This window comes from Ranitomeya imitator, chromosome 4, assembly GCF_032444005.1.
Source record: "Ranitomeya imitator isolate aRanImi1 chromosome 4, aRanImi1.pri, whole genome shotgun sequence".
Lineage (NCBI taxonomy): Eukaryota > Metazoa > Chordata > Amphibia > Anura > Dendrobatidae > Ranitomeya > Ranitomeya imitator.
The window spans coordinates 44640807-44660964 of record NC_091285.1 but is presented as its reverse complement, the minus strand read 5'-3'; positions in this window follow the sequence as shown (position 1 = coordinate 44660964).

The following is a 20158-nucleotide window of genomic DNA, read 5'->3' as shown; positions in this document are numbered from 1 at the left end:
TCCAATTGTGGGCCATAGAAAGCCTATTATTTTTTTAGCTTGATTTGGGTTCCAAAATCTACCTGAAAAAATCACTACATCAATCAGTGGGAGATAAATATTGGCCTCTGGGCTTGTGTGCCACTCCTGACTCCTGTGTGCGTCATCTCTCACTCAGTGGGCCATAGAAAGCCTTTTTTTGTTTTATTTGTTTTCTAAATTCTCCCTGAAAAAATCATTTTATTTTATTTGGTTTCTAAATTCTTCCTGAAAAAATCATTTTATTCTATTTTTTTTTTCCTAAAGTCTCCCTGAAAAAAAACAACAAAAAAAACAAATCAGTGGGAGATTAATATTGCCCTTTCTGCTTGTGTGCCAGTCTTGACTCCTGGGTGTGCCATCTCTCTCTCTCTCTCTCCAATTGTGGGCCATAGAAAGCCTATTATTTTTTTTAGCTTGATTTGGGTTCCAAAATCTACCTGAAAAAATCACTACATCAATCAGTGGGAGATAAATATTGGCCTCTGGGCTTGTGTGCCACTCCTGACTCCTGTGTGCGTCATCTCTCTCTCAGTGGGCCATAGAAAGCCTTTTTTTGTTTTATTTGTTTTCTAAATTCTCCCTGAAAAAATCATTTTATTTTATTTGGTTTCTAAATTCTTCCTGAAAAAATCATTTTATTCTATTATTTTTTTTTCCTAAAGTCTCCCTTAAAAAAAAAAAAAATCAAATCAGTGGGAGATTAATATTTACATTTGTGCTTCAGTGACAGTCCTGCGTGTGTGGCATCTCTCTCATTTGTTGCCACCAACAACAGAGTGTGTAACATTGTGCCTGATTTTCGTTGTGGTCTCACTCACCTGTAAAGGGGTAGCTAAATCATACTGAAGTTATAGCTCACCGTGTAATTTGTGTGACAGCAACAAATACCGTTAGTTTGTTTACGTTTTTAAAACAATGAGGAAGTATGGTGGAAGAGGTCATGGCCGGGGGCGTTCATTGTCAGCTGGTAATGAGGGTAGTGGTAGTGGTGGAGCATCAGCTGGTCGTGGGAAAAAAAATATTGCACCTAAGTCTGGAGCTGTGGAGCCAGGTTCGTCGTCAGGCTACACAAGGCCTCGAACGCTCCCTTTTCTGGGAGTAGGAAAACCGCTTTTAAAGCCGGAGCAGCAAGAGCAAGTTTTGGCTTATCTTGCTGACTCAGCCTCTAGCTCTTTTGCCTCCTCTCGTGAAACTGGTAAATGTCAAAGCAGCGCGTCGTTAGTGGATGTTCACGGTCAGGGACAAGTCGCTTCCTTGTCCTCTTCAGCAAAAACAACAACAGAGAAGAATGCAGCAGGCGACACAACGGGTTACTCCATGGAGCTCTTTACACATACCGTCCCTGGCTTAGAAAGTGAAGCAGTTAACAGTCCATGCCCATTACAAGTTGAATCTGACATGGAGTGCACTGATGCACAGCCACAGCCAGACTACTATGCTGGTCCTTTGACTCAGACCACAACATTGCCCTCGCAGGGTGCTGATCAAGAATCAGACCCTGATGAGACTATGTTGCCCCATCACGAACGCTATACCACCGACCGACACGGTGACACAGACGAAGTTGCACACGAGCTACAAGAAGAGGTAATAGATGACCCAGTTCTTGACCCCGATTGGCAGCCATTGGGGGAACAGGGTGCAGGCGGCAGCAGTTCTGAAGCGGAGGAGGAGGGGCCGCAGCAGGCATCAACATCGCAACAGGTTCCATCTGCCGGGCCCGTATCTTGCCCAAAATGCGTGGCAAAGCCAAAACCTGTTGGAGGACAGCGTGGCCATCCGGTTAAAGCTCAGTCTGCAATGCCTGAAAAGGTATCCGATGCTAGAAAGAGTGCAGTCTGGCATTTTTTTAAACAACATCCAATTGATCAGCGCAAAGTCATCTGTCAAAAATGTTCAACTACCTTAAGCAGAGGACAGAATCTGAAAAGTCTCAATACAAGTTGCATGCATAGACATTTAACCACCATGCATTTGCAAGCCTGGACTAACTACCAAACGTCCCTTAAGGTTGTAGCACCCTCGGCCAATGAAGCTAGTCAGAAACGCAACATCCCTTCCGGCAGTGTAGGGCCACCATTTTCCGCACCACCTGCAGTATCTGTGCAGGTTTCTTTGCCAGGCCAAAGCAGTCAGGGTCAGGGAATCACCAGTTTCGTAGTAGGAAACACTGCATCTAGGGCACCGGCGGCAACAATACCATCTCCCACCGTCTCTCAGTCTGCCATGTCCACCGGCACCCCCGCTAGTTCCACGATCTCCAGCTCTCCAGTCCAGCTCACCCTACATGAGACTATGGTTAGAAAAAGGAAGTACTTAGCCTCGCATCCGCGTACACAGGGTTTGAACGCACACATAGCTAGACTAATCTCGTTAGAGATGATGCCCTACCGGTTAGTTGAAAGCGAAGCTTTCAAAGCCCTGATGGACTACGCTGTACCACGCTACGAGCTACCCAGTCGACACTTTTTTTCCAGAAAAGCCATCCCAGCCCTCCACCAGCATGTTAAAGAGCGCATCGTCCATGCACTCAGGCAATCTGTGAGCACAAAGGTGCACCTGACAACAGATGCATGGACCAGTAGGCATGGCCAGGGACGTTACGTGTCCATCACGGCACACTGGGTAAATGTGGTGGATGCAGGGTCCACAGGGGACAGCAAGTTTGGGACAGTTCTGCCTAGCCCACGGTCTAGGAAACAATTGGCTGTAGCCGTTCGCACCCCTTCCTCCTCCTCTTCGTCCTCCTGCAGAAGCAAGAGCTCGTCCACAGACCGCAGTCGCACAACCACTCCATCCGCAGCTGCCACTGTTGCACACCAGGTCTCCCATTATGGGGCAGCTACTGGCAAACGTCAGCAGGCTGTATTGGCTATGAAGTGTTTGGGCGACAACAGACACACCGCGGAAGTTCTGTCCGAGTTCTTGCAGAAAGAAACGCAGTCGTGGCTGGGCACTGTAGATCTTGAGGCAGGCAAGGTAGTGAGTGATAACGGAAGGAATTTCATGGCTGCCATCTCCCTTTCCCAACTGAAACACATTCCTTGCCTGGCTCACACCTTAAACCTGGTGGTGCAGTGCTTCCTGAAAAGTTATCCGGGGTTATCCGACCTGCTCCTCAAAGTGCGTGGACTTTGCTTACATATCCGCCGTTCGCCCGTACACTCCAGCCGTATGCAGACCTATCAGCGTTCTTTGAACCTTCCCCAGCATCGCCTAATCATAGACGTTGCAACAAGGTGGAACTCAACACTGCACATGCTTCAGAGACTGTGTGAACAGAGGCGGGCTGTTATGTTTTTGTGGGAGGATACACATACACGGGCAGGCAGTAGGATGGCAGACATGGAGTTGTCAGGTGTGCAGTGGTCGAAGATTCAAGACATGTGTCAAGTCCTTCAGTGTTTTGAGGAATGCACACGGCTGGTTAGTGCAGACAACGCCATAATAAGCATGAGCATCCCCCTAATGCGTCTGCTGATGCAAAGTTTGACGCACATAAAGGATCAGGCGTCTGCAGCTGAGGAAGAGGAAAGCCTTGATGACAGTCAGCCATTGTCTGGCCAGGGCAGTGTACAGGACGAGGTAGCGGGCGAAGAGGAGGAGGAGGACGAGGAGGATGATGGGGATGATTATATTTTTAATGAGGAAGCTTTTCCGGGGCCACTGGAAATTGGTGGCGCGGCAAGGCCGGGTTCTGGTTTTTTGAGGGACACAAGTGACGTGGATTTACCTGAAACTGCCCCTCAACCAAGCACAACCGCAGATTTGAGAACTGGAACTTTGGCCCACATGGCGGATTATGCCTTACGTATCCTCAAAAGGGACACACGCATAACTAAAATGATGAATGATGACGATTACTGGTTGGCCTGCCTCCTTGATCCTCGCTATAAAGGCAAATTGCAAAATATAATGCCACATGAGAACTTGGAACTAATATTAGCAACCAAACAATCAACTCTTGTTGACCGTTTGCTTCTGGCATTCCCTGCACACAGCGCCCGTGATCGTTCTCACACGAGCTGCAGGGGCCAGCAGACCAGAGGAGTTAGAGGGGCAGAAATCAGAAGTGGCGTTGGCCAGAGGGGTTTTCTGACCAGGTTGTGGAGTGATTTTGCTATGACCGCAGACAGGACAGGTACTGCAGCATCAATTCAAAGTGACAGGAGACAACATTTGTCCAGTATGGTTACAAACTATTTTTCATCCCTTATCGATGTTCTCCCTCAACCGTCATTCCCATTTGATTACTGGGCATCAAAATTAGACACCTGGCCAGAATTGGCAGAATATGCATTGCAGGAGCTTGCTTGCCGGGCAGCTAGTGTCCTATCAGAAAGAGTATTCAGTGCTGCAGGTTCAATACTAACAGAAAAAAGGACTCGTCTGGCTACCCAAAATGTAGATGATCTAACCTTCATTAAAATGAACCACAACTGGATTTCGAAATCTTTTGCCCCACCTTGCCCGGCTGACACCTAGCTTTCCTATGAAAAGGTCTTGCCTGTGGACTATTCTGAATGCCTTTTCCAATCTCGTAATTTTCTGCACCTGATTGTCCAGCATACGACATGTTTACACCTCACTAAATGGCCAAACTCCCCACACGGGGCCGTGGTATCGACACTTGGCGACAGCACCCGTGAGAGTGCAGTTTGTCTGAAGAGGTGGGTGAGCCCGCTTTTGGTCGACGGCACTGCCACTCGGTCCCTCCTAGTACAATAAAGTGTCTCTGGCGGTGGTGGTGCGCACCCAACGTCAGACACACCGTTGTAATATGAGGGGCCCTGGGCCTGTACCGCCGGCCACAAGACAATTCCCCCCCCCCCAGCTCAAACAGTGCTCTACCACTTGCAAAATTATCTCACAGCTCCACCAATGTTTAGTCTATGCGCTGACATCCTTCAATGCCTGCCACTGACAATACCATTGTATTGACATTTTTGTTATGTTAGGCCTTCGATGCCTGTCTGTGGTCACTCCTTCCACTAGGCCTCCACTGACCACACCACTGCTGCCCGTGTACCCCTGGAACCAATTTAAAATTGCCTACAGCCATGTGTTATTATTTTAGGCCTTCGATGCCTGTCTGCGGTCACTCCTTCCACTAGGCCTCCACTGACCACACCACTGCTGCCCGTGTACCCCTGGAACCAATTTAAAATTGCCTACAGCCATGTGTTATTATTTTAGGCCTTCGATGCCTGTCTGCGGTCTCTCCTTCCACTAGGCCTCCACTGACCACACCACTGCTGCCCGTGTACCCCTGGAACCAATTTAAAATTGCCTACAGCCATGTGTTATTATTTTAGGCCTTCGATGCCTGTCTGCGGTCACTCCTTCCACTAGGCCTCCACTGACCACACCACTGCTGCCCGTGTACCCCTGGAACCAATTTAAAATTGCCTACAGCCATGTGTTATTATTTTAGGCCTTCGATGCCTGTCTGCGGTCACTCCTTCCACTAGGCCTCCACTGACCACACCACTGCTGCCCGTGTACCCCTGGAACCAATTTAAAATTGCCTACAGCCATGTGTTATTATTTTAGGCCTTCGATGCCTGTCTGCGGTCACTCCTTCCACTAGGCCTCCACTGACCACACCACTGCTGCCCGTGTACCCCTGGAACCAATTTAAAATTGCCTACAGCCATGTGTTATTATTTTAGGCCTTCGATGCCTGTCTGTGGTCACTCCTTCCACTAGGCCTCCACTGACCACACCACTGCTGCCCGTGTACCCCTGGAACCAATTTAAAATTGCCTACAGCCATGTGTTATTATTTTAGGCCTTCGATGCCTGTCTGCGGTCACTCCGTCCACTAGTCCTCCACTGACCACACCACTGCTGCCCGTGTACCCCTGGAACCAACATCAGAAAATATAAAAATAAGTATTTTGCTTATAAAAAAGAAAATACTGGAGAGATATCAAATGCAGACATTTTAACATTAAAAACAAACACATACAACAAAAATCTGGTACAGTACTAAAAATGGCCACCAGCTACAATAACTTTCTCCTGCAAGTAGTTAACTGAAAGGTTTTTTCAATTTTAAACACAGATATGGCATCCACCGAGTGTTGTCCTGTCGCGTCTTCTTTATATTATTGCCAAGAAGATGCAAAACAATGAAAATAATAAAATCATTATTTACCAAAAAAATAGAGTAAGTCAAAACCACATTGCAAATAAACATTCCTTACAAATAAAGAAGCAGGGCGCGTCCGAGGGTGAGTATATACCTAATAAGAATATAATCACCCTCGGACGCGCCCTGCTTCTTTCCGACAGCCTTCCTTCCTAAGAATCAGCCCTTCCGTGGTGTAGAGAGAGGGTTTGTTATACTCCAAGGTGTTCCCCAGGTTGCCTTTCCTGAGCTTCGATCTTCCGGCTCTCGTTTAGTAGTTGTTGGAAACTACGCTGCATTGGGCCTACAAATTGGGTATGGGGTGTAGAGAGATGGTGTGTTCCACTCCAAGGTGTTCCCCAGGTTGCCTTTCCTGAGCTTCGATCTTCCGGCTCTCGTTTAGTAGTTGTTGGAAACTACGCTGCATTAGGCCTACAAATTGGGTATGGGGTGTAGAGAGATGGTGTGTTCCACTGTAGAGAGATGGTGTGTTCCACTCCAAGGTGTTCCCCAGGTTTCCTCGCCAATGCTTCGATCATCATGTTCTCGTTTAGTAGTTGTTGGAAACTACGCTGCATTAGGCCTACAAATTGGGTATGGGGTGTAGAGAGATGGTGTGTTCCACTCCAAGGTGTTCCCCAGGTTTCCTCGCCAATGCTTCGATCATCATGCTCTCGTTTAGTAGTTGTTGGAAACTACGCTGCATTAGACCTACAAATTGGGTATGGGGTGTAGAGAGATGGTGTGTTCCACTCCAAGGTGTTCTCCAGGTTGCCTTTCCTGAACTTCTATCTTCAGGCTCTCATTAAATTGTGGTTAAACGGAACAACTGCATTTGGCGTACTAGTTGGTTTGGGGCCTACTATCGGTGTCTGCCGCTCCTTGCTGTTCTCCTGGTTTCCTGTCCTGAAATTCCGTTTTCAGGCGCTCGTTAAGTAGTTGTTAATGTTAGACTGCATTTGGCCTACTAGTTGGGTTGGGGCCTACTATCGGTGTCTGCCACTCCTTGCTGTTCTCCTCCACTGAACAAAGCTGTGCCGCCTGTTTACTACTGTTGCCAATTTTGAACTGCATTTCGACTACTTACTGATTTGGGCCTACTCTCTGTGTCAGCCTCTCATTCCAGTTGTCCTCCACTGCAATGCCCCCTGATTAGTCCTGTGTTACCAATTTTGAACTGCATTTAGCCCACTTTATTCTTTGGGCCTATATCTGTGTTTCCTCCTCATCCTGCCCATTGCCCAGCCAGTGATAGATGAGTCTGCTGGTACATTGACCCATAACTAGTGTTGAGCGATACCTTCCGATATCGGAAAGTATCGGTATCGGTTTGGATCGGCCGATATTCAAAAAATATCGGATATCGCCGATACCGATACCCGATCCCAATGCAAGTCAATGGGACCAAAATATCGGAATTAAAATAAACCCTTTCTTTCCTTGTAGGTTCATTCTACATGAAGGAAAACAACTAAGAATAATGTAGGATGTATTGTGGGAGGTGGCGGAGACATTAAAGGCAATGAGGTTTAGCCCAATCAAATAGAATAGCATGTTTTTTGTTTTTTTTAAGACGTTCGGAGTGAAAAAGATATTGAGTATGTAAATTTTTTTTTTTTTGTCAGATATTGATGTTTCACTATTCCACGCCCTTCCCCTTCTTTTTTTTTCTTTTTTTTTTTTACTTTTCCCACACTTTCATCTTCATCATCATCAGCATCTTTGACATCAACTTCTTCTTCACCTTATTCATCTTCTTCTTCATCTTCTACCTATTTTTTTTTTTATTACATTCTTCATATTCATTTTATTCAACTATTATTATTCTTCCTATTCTACATATTCTTTTTATTCCACTGTTATTATTCTTCCTATTCTACTTCTTCATCATATTCTCATTTGTGACAGGCATTCCCGTAGTTGTTATCTATAAAAGTTGGAAGATTACACCTTCCGTTCTGCCAGTCACAAAAGTTACATTTGTCCGCGTTCAGTTTGGCCTGCAGCATCAGGCTTTATCCAGGGGCACCACGAGGAGGAACGGACTCACCCCCATACACTGCTTAGTCTTCTTCTGCATATAATTTAGATAATATCTTTTGCTCTGATATTAAGTCTTATGCTTAATGTTCTTCTGCTCTTTGTTCTGCAGCCTCTTGTTCTTCTGCTTCTCGGTCTTCCATGTCGTCGTCTCCAGGGTCGTCGTCTCCAGTGTCGTCATCTCCGCCGTCGTCGTCTCAGCCGTCGTCGTCTCCGCCGTCGTCGTCGTCGTCATCGGGGTGGTCTTCCGGGTCGTCGTCATCGGGGTGGTCTTCCGGGTTGTCGACGTTAGGGTCTTCAACTTGGAAATGTAGCAGAAGGTACAAGAAGGCTGAGAAAATGCCAAGAACCAGCTGATGGAACTGGAACTCGGATGGCTACCCGAAGGTTCAAGAGCCTATGGAACTACCGAGGACCAGCTGACGTTACTGGAACCCGGTTACTAAGCAGGAGGTACCCGTGCTAAAAAGCACTACCAAGGACCGCCTGACGTTGGCGGAACTCGGATAACCAGAAGGAGGCACCTAAGCCAAAGGCTCTGCCCGGAACCAGCTGACGTTACTGGAACCAGGATGGGGAGCAGAAGGTACAAGAGCAAAAGACACTGCCGAGAACCAGCTGACGGTACTGGAACCCGGATGGGTAGCCGAAGGTCCAAGAGCCAATGGAACTACCAAGGACCAGCTGACGTTACTGGAACCCGGTTACTAAGCAGGAGGTACCCGTGCCTGAAAGCACTACCAAGGACCACCTGACGTTGGTGGAACTTGGATACCCAGAAGGAGGCACCTAAGCCAAAGGCTCTGCCCGGAACCAGCTGACGGTACTGGAACAAGGATGGGGAGCAGAAGGTACAAGAGCAAAAGACACTGCCGAGAACCAGCTGACGGTGCTGGAACCAGGTGGTGGACCCGAAGGCCCACAGGAGAGGAGAGAACAGCTAGGCCGCGAGGCAGCCGCAGTTACCGAACCCCAACAGTCCTACAGGGGGAGCTGGGCCTACTGGCACTACAGAACCAGCCTTGACTACCAGTTCACGCAGCCCACATAGGAAGCTCCTAAACTGGAGGCACCCTGGAGTTGGCTAACTCGACCGCACCACGACGGGGCAAGCATAGGCGTCTCAGTGAAGTTGACACAACCCGGAAACAGCTGACGGTGCTGAAACCAGGCTTGGCACGAGGGAGTACCTGTGACAAGAACACTGCCGAGAACCAGCTGGCGGTGCTGGAACCCGGATGCGTTGCCCCAGTGTGCAAGAGCCAATGGCACGACCGAGGACCAGCTGACGGTGCTGGAACCCGGTTACTAAGCTGTAGGTGCCCGCGCTTAAAAGCACTACCAAGGACCGCCTGGCGTTGGCGGAACTCGGATACCCAGGAGGAGGCACCTAAGCCAAAGGCTCGGCCCGGAACCAGCTGACGGTGCTGGAACCAGGTGGTGGACCCGAAGGCCCACAGGAGAGGAGAGAACAGCTAGGCCGCGAGGCAGCCGCAGTTACCGAACCCCAACAGTCCTACAGGGGGAGCTGGGCCTACTGGCACTACAGAACCAGCCTTGACTACCAGTTCACGCAGCCCACATAGGAAGCTCCTAAACTGGAGGCACCCTGGAGTTGGCTAACTCGACCGCACCACGACGGGGCAAGCATAGGCGTCTCAGTGAAGTTGACACAACCCGGAAACAGCTGACGGTGCTGAAACCAGGCTTGGCACGAGGGAGTACCTGTGACAAGAACACTGCCGAGAACCAGCTGGCGGTGCTGGAACCCGGATGCGTTGCCCCAGTGTGCAAGAGCCAATGGCACGACCGAGGACCAGCTGACGGTGCTGGAACCCGGTTACTAAGCTGTAGGTGCCCGCGCTTAAAAGCACTACCAAGGACCGCCTGGCGTTGGCGGAACTCGGATACCCAGGAGGAGGCACCTAAGCCAAAGGCTCGGCCCGGAACCAGCTGACGGTGCTGGAACCAGGTGGTGGACCCGAAGGCCCACAGGAGAGGAGAGAACAGCTAGGCCGCGAGGCAGCCGCAGTTACCGAACCCCAACAGTCCTACAGGGGGAGCTGGGCCTACTGGCACTACAGAACCAGCCTTGACTACCAGTTCACGCAGCCCACATAGGAAGCTCCTAAACTGGAGGCACCCTGGAGTTGGCTAACTCGACCGCACCACGACGGGGCAAGCATAGGCGTCTCAGTGAAGTTGACACAACCCGGAAACAGCTGACGGTGCTGAAACCAGGCTTGGCACGAGGGAGTACCTGTGACAAGAACACTGCCGAGAACCAGCTGGCGGTGCTGGAACCCGGCTGCGTTGCCCCAGTGTGCAAGAGCCAATGGCACGACCGAGGACCAGCTGACGGTGCTGGAACCCGGTTACTAAGCTGTAGGTGCCCGCGCTTAAAAGCACTACCAAGGACCGCCTGGCGTTGGCGGAACTCGGATACCCAGGAGGAGGCACCTAAGCCAAAGGCTCGGCCCGGAACCAGCTGACGGTGCTGGAACCAGGTGGTGGACCCGAAGGCCCACAGGAGAGGAGAGAACAGCTAGGCCGCGAGGCAGCCGCAGTTACCGAACCCCAACAGTCCTACAGGGGGAGCTGGGCCTACTGGCACTACAGAACCAGCCTTGACTACCAGTTCACGCAGCCCACATAGGAAGCTCCTAAACTGGAGGCACCCTGGAGTTGGCTAACTCGACCGCACCACGACGGGGCAAGCATAGGCGTCTCAGTGAAGTTGACACAACCCGGAAACAGCTGACGGTGCTGAAACCAGGCTTGGCACGAGGGAGTACCTGTGACAAGAACACTGCCGAGAACCAGCTGGCGGTGCTGGAACCCGGATGCGTTGCCCCAGTGTGCAAGAGCCAATGGCACGACCGAGGACCAGCTGACGGTGCTGGAACCCGGTTACTAAGCTGTAGGTGCCCGCGCTTAAAAGCACTACCAAGGACCGCCTGGCGTTGGCGGAACTCGGATACCCAGGAGGAGGCACCTAAGCCAAAGGCTCGGCCCGGAACCAGCTGACGGTGCTGGAACCAGGTGGTGGACCCGAAGGCCCACAGGAGAGGAGAGAACAGCTAGGCCGCGAGGCAGCCGCAGTTACCGAACCCCAACAGTCCTACAGGGGGAGCTGGGCCTACTGGCACTACAGAACCAGCCTTGACTACCAGTTCACGCAGCCCACATAGGAAGCTACTAAACTGGAGGCACCCTGGAGTTGGCTAACTCGACCGCACCACGACGGGGCAAGCATAGGCGTCTCAGTGAAGTTGACACAACCCGGAAACAGCTGACGGTGCTGAAACCAGGCTTGGCACGAGGGAGTACCTGTGACAAGAACACTGCCGAGAACCAGCTGGCGGTGCTGGAACCCGGATGCGTTGCCCCAGTGTGCAAGAGCCAATGGCACGACCGAGGACCAGCTGACGGTGCTGGAACCCGGTTACTAAGCTGTAGGTGCCCGCGCTTAAAAGCACTACCAAGGACCGCCTGGCGTTGGCGGAACTCGGATACCCAGGAGGAGGCACCTAAGCCAAAGGCTCGGCCCGGAACCAGCTGACGGTGCTGGAACCAGGTGGTGGACCCGAAGGCCCACAGGAGAGGAGAGAACAGCTAGGCCGCGAGGCAGCCGCAGTTACCGAACCCCAACAGTCCTACAGGGGGAGCTGGGCCTACTGGCACTACAGAACCAGCCTTGACTACCAGTTCACGCAGCCCACATAGGAAGCTCCTAAACTGGAGGCACCCTGGAGTTGGCTAACTCGACCGCACCACGACGGGGCAAGCATAGGCGTCTCAGTGAAGTTGACACAACCCGGAAACAGCTGACGGTGCTGAAACCAGGCTTGGCACGAGGGAGTACCTGTGACAAGAACACTGCCGAGAACCAGCTGGCGGTGCTGGAACCCGGATGCGTTGCCCCAGTGTGCAAGAGCCAATGGCACGACCGAGGACCAGCTGACGGTGCTGGAACCCGGTTACTAAGCTGTAGGTGCCCGCGCTTAAAAGCACTACCAAGGACCGCCTGGCGTTGGCGGAACTCGGATACCCAGGAGGAGGCACCTAAGCCAAAGGCTCGGCCCGGAACCAGCTGACGGTGCTGGAACCAGGTGGTGGACCCGAAGGCCCACAGGAGAGGAGAGAACAGCTAGGCCGCGAGGCAGCCGCAGTTACCGAACCCCAACAGTCCTACAGGGGGAGCTGGGCCTACTGGCACTACAGAACCAGCCTTGACTACCAGTTCACGCAGCCCACATAGGAAGCTCCTAAACTGGAGGCACCCTGGAGTTGGCTAACTCGACCGCACCACGACGGGGCAAGCATAGGCGTCTCAGTGAAGTTGACACAACCCGGAAACAGCTGACGGTGCTGAAACCAGGCTTGGCACGAGGGAGTACCTGTGACAAGAACACTGCCGAGAACCAGCTGGCGGTGCTGGAACCCGGATGCGTTGCCCCAGTGTGCAAGAGCCAATGGCACGACCGAGGACCAGCTGACGGTGCTGGAACCCGGTTACTAAGCTGTAGGTGCCCGCGCTTAAAAGCACTACCAAGGACCGCCTGGCGTTGGCGGAACTCGGATACCCAGGAGGAGGCACCTAAGCCAAAGGCTCGGCCCGGAACCAGCTGACGGTGCTGGAACCAGGCTTGGCACGATGGAGTACCTGTGACAAGAACACTGCCGAGAACCAGCTGGCGGTGCTGGAACCCAGATGCGTTGCCTTGCCTATTAAAGATTGTCTTCCTAGAGCCCCAACTAGCGGTGTTGGAGCAAAGGGTAAGCAGGGGGAGATGAGTGTAGGCCGAAGCCTGCACTGGAGGCAGCTTTGTGTCTGCGTTGCGTTTGCAGGACACTTTGCCGGCTACACACTGGGGGAACAGCTGGCGTTGCTGAACCCCACTAACACAATGGCGTGTGTTTTTCTCTCTGTGCAGCTAGCACTTGCGGGCAAAAACTAGCGATGTTAGAGCCCGTGTTGAAGCAGGAGGAGGAGGAGAGGAGCAGAGTGTAGGCCGAAGCCTAGTTGAACCAATTTCAAAGGAAACCTTTAACCCCCCCCTCAGGTGTTACAAAGTACAAGAGACACACCTTGTGCAGTATTAATGCTGCACAAGTGAAAGGTTGCTCTATTAATTTGTCTACTTGCACACGCTGAATGAAAGACATACACAATTTACCCCATTCTACAGTCAAACTGTAGTGGATGCGTGACTTGGTTTTTTGATGAGACGCAGCACAGGTGTCCAAAATAACGCCTTGGTGCTTGGCGCAGCTTCCTGAGCGTTGTTATTTGCTGTACAGGAGTCTGCGCTCTTGTGTTATCCCTTGGCAATGCCCTGTTAGCGCTGCCCATCTTATGACATCATTTCATGTTGGCCGGTGCGGTTAACGATGGCCATAAATCCCAGACCCACAGTGTCTTTTCATAAAGCCACACTGCGTTGCTGGGATTCGTGGCCTTGAGCAGTAAATATTTTGGCCGCTCACACACGTCCTTACACCTGCTTCAGACTGGGCGGCCTCTGCTGATCCCTTCTCGCATGCCGCGGCCATGAGGCTGCACAGTCTGAAGAAGGCGGAAGGAGATGAGTTAAGACAGGCGAAGATATGCACTGCTCGTGCCCATCAATCACACCCTCGCAGTCAAAATAATTAAGACAACGAGGAGCATTTTATTCAGGCAGGGCGGACGAACAGGCGCAAGTAGCCAACCAATGATGTCAGAAGACGGGAAGCGCTACCAAGGGGGGTGCTGCGTATCATTAGAAAGGAAAGTCACACCTCAGGGACAGTGGAATGGTCTCAAAGAGACACATTTTGTACGTGTTGAGTTCCACGTGGGCAAGGAGAAAACATCAGCCACCTTGTACAAATGCAGCAGTACTGCTGTACAAGGTGGCTGTTATACATATAAACACCTGGGGGTGGGGGCCAGGCTCCCTTCAATTTCAGTTCATGTGCCTGCGTGGCGTTTGCAGGTCACGTTGCAAGCTGCACAGCAGGGGAACAGCTGGCGGTGCTGAACCCCACTAACACATTGGCTGGTGTTTTTCTCTGTGCAGCTAGCATTTCCGGGCAAAAACTAGCGGTGTTTGAGCCCAGGGTCAGCAGGAGGAGGAGGAGAGGAGCAAAGTGTAGGCCGAAGCCTGCACTGGTGGCAGCTTTTGGTCGGTTGTGCCAGCGTGGCTTGTGCTGGACACGATGCCGGCTACACAGCGGGGGAACAGCTGGCGGTGCTGAACCCCACTAACACATTGGCTGGTGTTTTTCTCTGTGCAGCTAGCATTTCCGGGCAAAAACTAGCGTTGTTAGAGCCCAGGGTCAGCAGGAGGAGGAGAGGAGCAGAGTGTAGGCCGAAGCCTAGTTGAACCAATTTCAAAGGTTACCTTTAACCCCCCCTCAGGTGTTACAAAGTACAAGAGCCACTCCTTCTGCAGCATTAATGCTGCACAAGTAAAAGGTTGCTCTATTAATTTTTCTACTTACACAAGCTGAATGCAACACGTAGACTATTTAGCCCATTATACTGTTAATCAGTAGTGGAGGCGTGACTTGTCTTTTTAAAGAAAAGCAGCACAGGTGTCGAAAACAACACCTTTTTGCATGGGCGCAGCTTCCTGAGCGTTGTTAGTTGCTGTACAGGAGTCTGCGCTCTTGTGATCCTTTGGCCATGCGCTGTGAGCGCTTCCTGTCTTATGACCTCATTTCATGTTGGCCGTTGCGGTTAGCGATGGACATGAATCCCAGACCCACAGTGTGTTTTTAAAAAATCACACTGCGGTGCTGGGATTCGTGCCCTGGTGCACTAAATATGTTTGCCGCTCACACATGTCCTTACACCTGCTTCAGACTGGGCGGCCTCATCTGATCCCTTATCGCCTGCCGCGGCCATGAGGACACCCAGTCTGAAGAAGGCGGAAGGAGATGAGTGAACACAGGCAAACATATGCACTGCACATGCCCATCAATCACACCCTCGCTGTCCAAAAAAATAAGACACCGAGGGCCGTTGTTTCGAGCAGGGGAGATGCACAGGCGCAGCCAGCTAAGCAATGATGTCAAAAGACGGGCAGCGCTAACAAGGGTGGTGCTGCGTGTCATTACAAAGGAAAGTCACACCTCAGGGACATTGTAATGGTCTCTAATGAGACACATTTTGTACGTGTTGAGTTCCACGTGGGCAAGGAGAAAAAGTCAGCCACCTTGTACAAATGCAGCAGTACTGCTGTACAAGGTGGCTGTTATACATAGAAACACCTGTGGGTGGGGGGCAGGCTCCCTTCAATTTCAGTTCATGTGCCTGCGTGGCGTTTGCAGGTCACGTTGCAAGCTACACAGCAGGGGAACAGCTGGCGTTGCTGAACCCCACTGACACATTGACTGGTGTTTTTCTCTGTGCAGATTGCATGTCCGGGCAAAAACTAGCGGTGTTAGAGCCCAGGGTCAGCAGGAGGAGGAGGAGAGGAGCAAAGTGTAGGCCGAAGCCTGCACTGGTGGCAGCTTTTGGTCGGTTGTGCCAGCGTGGCTTGTGCTGGACACGATGCCGGCTACACAGCGGGGGAACAGCTGGCGGTGCTGAACCCCACTAACACATTGGCTGGTGTTTTTCTCTGTGCAGCTAGCATGTCCGGGCAGAAACTGGCGTTGTTTGAGCCCAGGGTCAGCAGGAGGAGGAGAGGAGCAAAGTGTAGGCCGAAGCCTGCACTGGTGGCAGCTTTTGTTCTGTTGTGCCAGCGTGGCTTGTGCTGGACACGTTGCCGACTACACAGCAGGGGAACAGCTGGCGGTGCTGAACCCCACTAACACATTGGCTGGTGTTTTTCTCTGTGCAGCTAGCATTTCCGGGCAAAAACTAGCGGTGTTTGAGCCCAGGGTCAGCAGGAGGAGTAGAGGAGCACAGTGTAGGCCGAAGCCTAGTTGAACCAATTTCAAAGGTTACCTTTACCCCCCCCCTCAGGTGTTGCAAGGTACAAGAGCCACACCTTGAACAGCATTAATGATGCACAAGTCAAAGGTTGCTCTATTTAATTTTGCTCCATGCACACGCTGAATTAAACACGTACACTATTTAGCCCATTATACTGTCAAACAGTAGTGGAGGCGTGACTAGTACTACTAGTCTTTTTAAGGAGACGCAGCACAGGTGTACAAATTAACACCTAGGTGCTGTGCGCAGATTCCTTACCGTTGTTATTTGCAGTACAGGAAACTGCGCTCTTGTGTTATCCCTTGGCAATACCCTGTTAGTGCAGGCCGTCTCATGACCTCATTTCATGTTGGCCGGTGCGGTTAACGATGGCCATGAATCCCAGACCCACAGTGGCTTTTCCTAAAGTCACACTGCGGTGCTGGGATTCGTGGCCTTGTGCAGTAAATATGTTCGCCGCTCACACATGTCCTTACACCTGCTTCAGACTGGGCGGCCTCAGCTGATCCCTTATCGCATGCCGCGGCCATGAGGCCGCACAGTCAGAAGAAGGCGGAAGGAGGGGAGTGAAAACAGGGGAACATATGCACTGCTCGTGCCCATCAATCACACCCTCGCAGTCAAAATATATGAGACAACGGGGGGCGTTGTGTCGGGCAGGGGGGACGCACAGGCACAGCCAGCCAACCAATGATGTCAGGAGACGGGCAGCGCTAACAATGGGGGTGCTGCGTGTCATTAAAAAGGAAAGTCACACCTCAGGGACATTGTAATGGTCTGTAATGAGACACATTTTGTACTTGTTGAGTTCCACGTGTGCAAGGAGAAAAAGTCAGCCACCTTGTACAAATGCAGCAGTACTGCTGTACAAGGTGGCTGTTATACATAGAAACACCTGGGGGGGTGGGGGGCAGGCTCCCTTCAATTTCAGTTCATGTTCCTGCGTGGCGTTTGCAGGAAACGTTGCAAGCTACACAGCAGGGGAACAGCTGGCGGTGCTGAACCCCACTAACACATTGGCTGGTGTTTTTCTCTGTGCAGCTAGCATGTCCGGGCAGAAACTGGCGTTGTTTTAGCCCAGGGTCAGCAGGAGGAGGAGAGGAGCAAAGTGTAGGCCGAAGCCTGCACTGGTGGCAGCTTTTGGTCAGTTGTGCCAGCGTGGCTTGTGCTGGACACGATGCCGACTACACAGCAGAGGAACAGCTGGCGGTGCTGAACCCCACTAACACATTGGCTGGTGTTTTTCTCTGTGCAGCTAGCATGTCCGGGCAGAAACTGGCGTTGTTTGAGCCCAGGGTCAGCAGGAGGAGGAGAGGAGCAAAGTGTAGGCCGAAGCCTGCACTGGTGGCAGCTTTTGTTCTGTTGTGCCAGCGTGGCTTGTGCTGGACACGTTGCCGACTACACAGCTGGGGAACAGCTGGCGTTGCTGAACCCCACTAACACATTGGCTGGTGTTTTTCTCTGTGCAGCTAGCATTTCCGGGCAAAAACTAGCGGTGTTTGAGCCCAGGGTCAGCAGGAGGAGTAGAGGAGCAGAGTGTAGGCCGAAGCCTAGTTGAACCAATTTCAAAGGTTACCTTTAACCCCCCCCCTCAGGTGTTGCAAGGTACAAGAGCCACACCTTGAACAGCATTAATGATGCACAAGTCAAAGGTTGCTCTATTTAATTTTGCTCCTTGCACACGCTGAATTAAACACGTACACTATTTAGCCCATTATACTGTCAAGCAGTAGTGGAGGCGTGACTACTAGTCTTTTTAAGGAGACGCAGCACAGGTGTACAAATTTACACCTAGGTGCTGTGCGCAGATTCCTTACCGTTGTTATTTGCAGTACAGGAAACTGCGCTCTTGTGTTATCCCTTGGCAATACCCTGTTAGTGCAGGCCGTCTCATGACCTCATTTCATGTTGGCCGGTGTGGTTAACGATGGCCATAAATCCCAGACCCACAGTGGCTTTTCCTAAAGTCACACTGCGGTGCTGGGATTCGTGGCCTTGTGCAGTAAATATGTTCGCCGCTCACACATGTCCGTACACCTGCTTCAGACTGGGCGGCCTTAGCTGATCCCTTATCGCATGCCGCGGCCATGAGGCCGCACAGTCAGAAGAAGGCGGAAGGAGGGGAGTGAAAACAGGGGAACATATGCACTGCTCGTGCCCATCAATCACACCCTCGCAGTCAAAATATATGAGACAACGGGGGGCGTTGTGTCGGGCAGGGGGGACGCACAGGCACAGCCAGCCAACCAATGATGTCAGGAGACGGGCAGCGCTAACAATGGGGGTGCTGCGTGTCATTAAAAAGGAAAGTCACACCTCAGGGACATTGTAATGGTCTGTAATGAGACACATTTTGTACTTGTTGAGTTCCACGTGTGCAAGGAGAAAAAGTCAGCCACCTTGTACAAATGCAGCAGTACTGCTGTACAAGGTGGCTGTTATACATAGAAACACCTGGGGGGGTGGGGGGCAGGCTCCCTTCAATTTCAGTTCATGTTCCTGCGTGGCGTTTGCAGGAAACGTTGCAAGCTACACAGCAGGGGAACAGCTGGCGGTGCTGAACCCCACTAACACATTGGCTGGTGTTTTTCTCTGTGCAGCTAGCATGTCCGGGCAGAAACTGGCGTTGTTTTAGCCCAGGGTCAGCAGGAGGAGGAGAGGAGCAAAGTGTAGGCCGAAGCCTGCACTGATGGCAGCTTTTGGTCAGTTGTGCCAGCGTGGCTTGTGCTGGACACGATGCCGACTACACAGCAGAGGAACAGCTGGCGGTGCTGAACCCCACTAACACATTGGCTGGTGTTTTTCTCTGTGCAGCTAGCATGTCCGGGCAGAAACTGGCGTTGTTTGAGCCCAGGGTCAGCAGGAGGAGGAGAGGAGCAAAGTGTAGGCCGAAGCCTGCACTGGTGGCAGCTTTTGGTCGGTTGTGCCAGCGTGGCTTGTGCTGGACACGATGCCGGCTACACAGCGGGGGAACAGCTGGCGGTGCTGAACACCACTAACACATTGGCTGGTGTTTTTCTCTGTGCAGCTAGCATTTCCGGGCAAAAACTAGCGTTGTTAGAGCCCAGGGTCAGCTGTAGGAGGAGAGGAGCAGAGTGTAGGCCGAAGCCTAGTTGAACCAATTTCAAAGGTTACCTTTAACCCCCCCTCAGGTGTTACAAAGTACAAGAGCCACTCCTTCTGCAGCATTAATGCTGCACAAGTAAAAGGTTGCTCTATTAATTTTTCTACTTGCACAAGCTGAATGCAACACGTAGACTATTTAGCCCATTATACTGTTAATCAGTAGTGGAGGCGTGACTTGTCTTTTTAAAGAAAAGCAGCACAGGTGTCGAAAACAACACCTTTTTGCATGGGCGCAGCTTCCTGAGCGTTGTTAGTTGCTGTACAGGAGTCTGCGCTCTTGTGATCCTTTGGCCATGCGCTGTGAGCGCTTCCTGTCTTATGACCTCATTTCATGTTGGCCGTTGCGGTTAGCGATGGACATGAATCCCAGACCCACAGTGTGTTTTTAAAAAATCACACTGCGGTGCTGGGATTCGTGCCCTGGTGCACTAAATATGTTTGCCGCTCACACATGTCCTTACACCTGCTTCAGACTGGGCGGCCTCATCTGATCCCTTATCGCCTGCCGCGGCCATGAGGACACCCAGTCTGAAGAAGGCGGAAGGAGATGAGTGAACACAGGCAAACATATGCACTGCACATGCCCATCAATCACACCCTCGCTGTCCAAAAAAAAAAGACACCGAGGGCCGTTGTTTCGAGCAGGGGAGATGCACAGGCGCAGCCAGCTAACCAATGATGTCAAAAGACGGGCAGCGCTAACAAGGGTGGTGCTGCGTGTCATTACAAAGGAAAGTCACACCTCAGGGACATTGTAATGGTCTCTAATGAGACACATTTTGTACGTGTTGAGTTCCACGTGGGCAAGGAGAAAAAGTCAGCCACCTTGTACAAATGCAGCAGTACTGCTGTACAAGGTGGCTGATATACATAGAAACACCTGTGGGTGGGGGGCAGGCTCCCTTCAA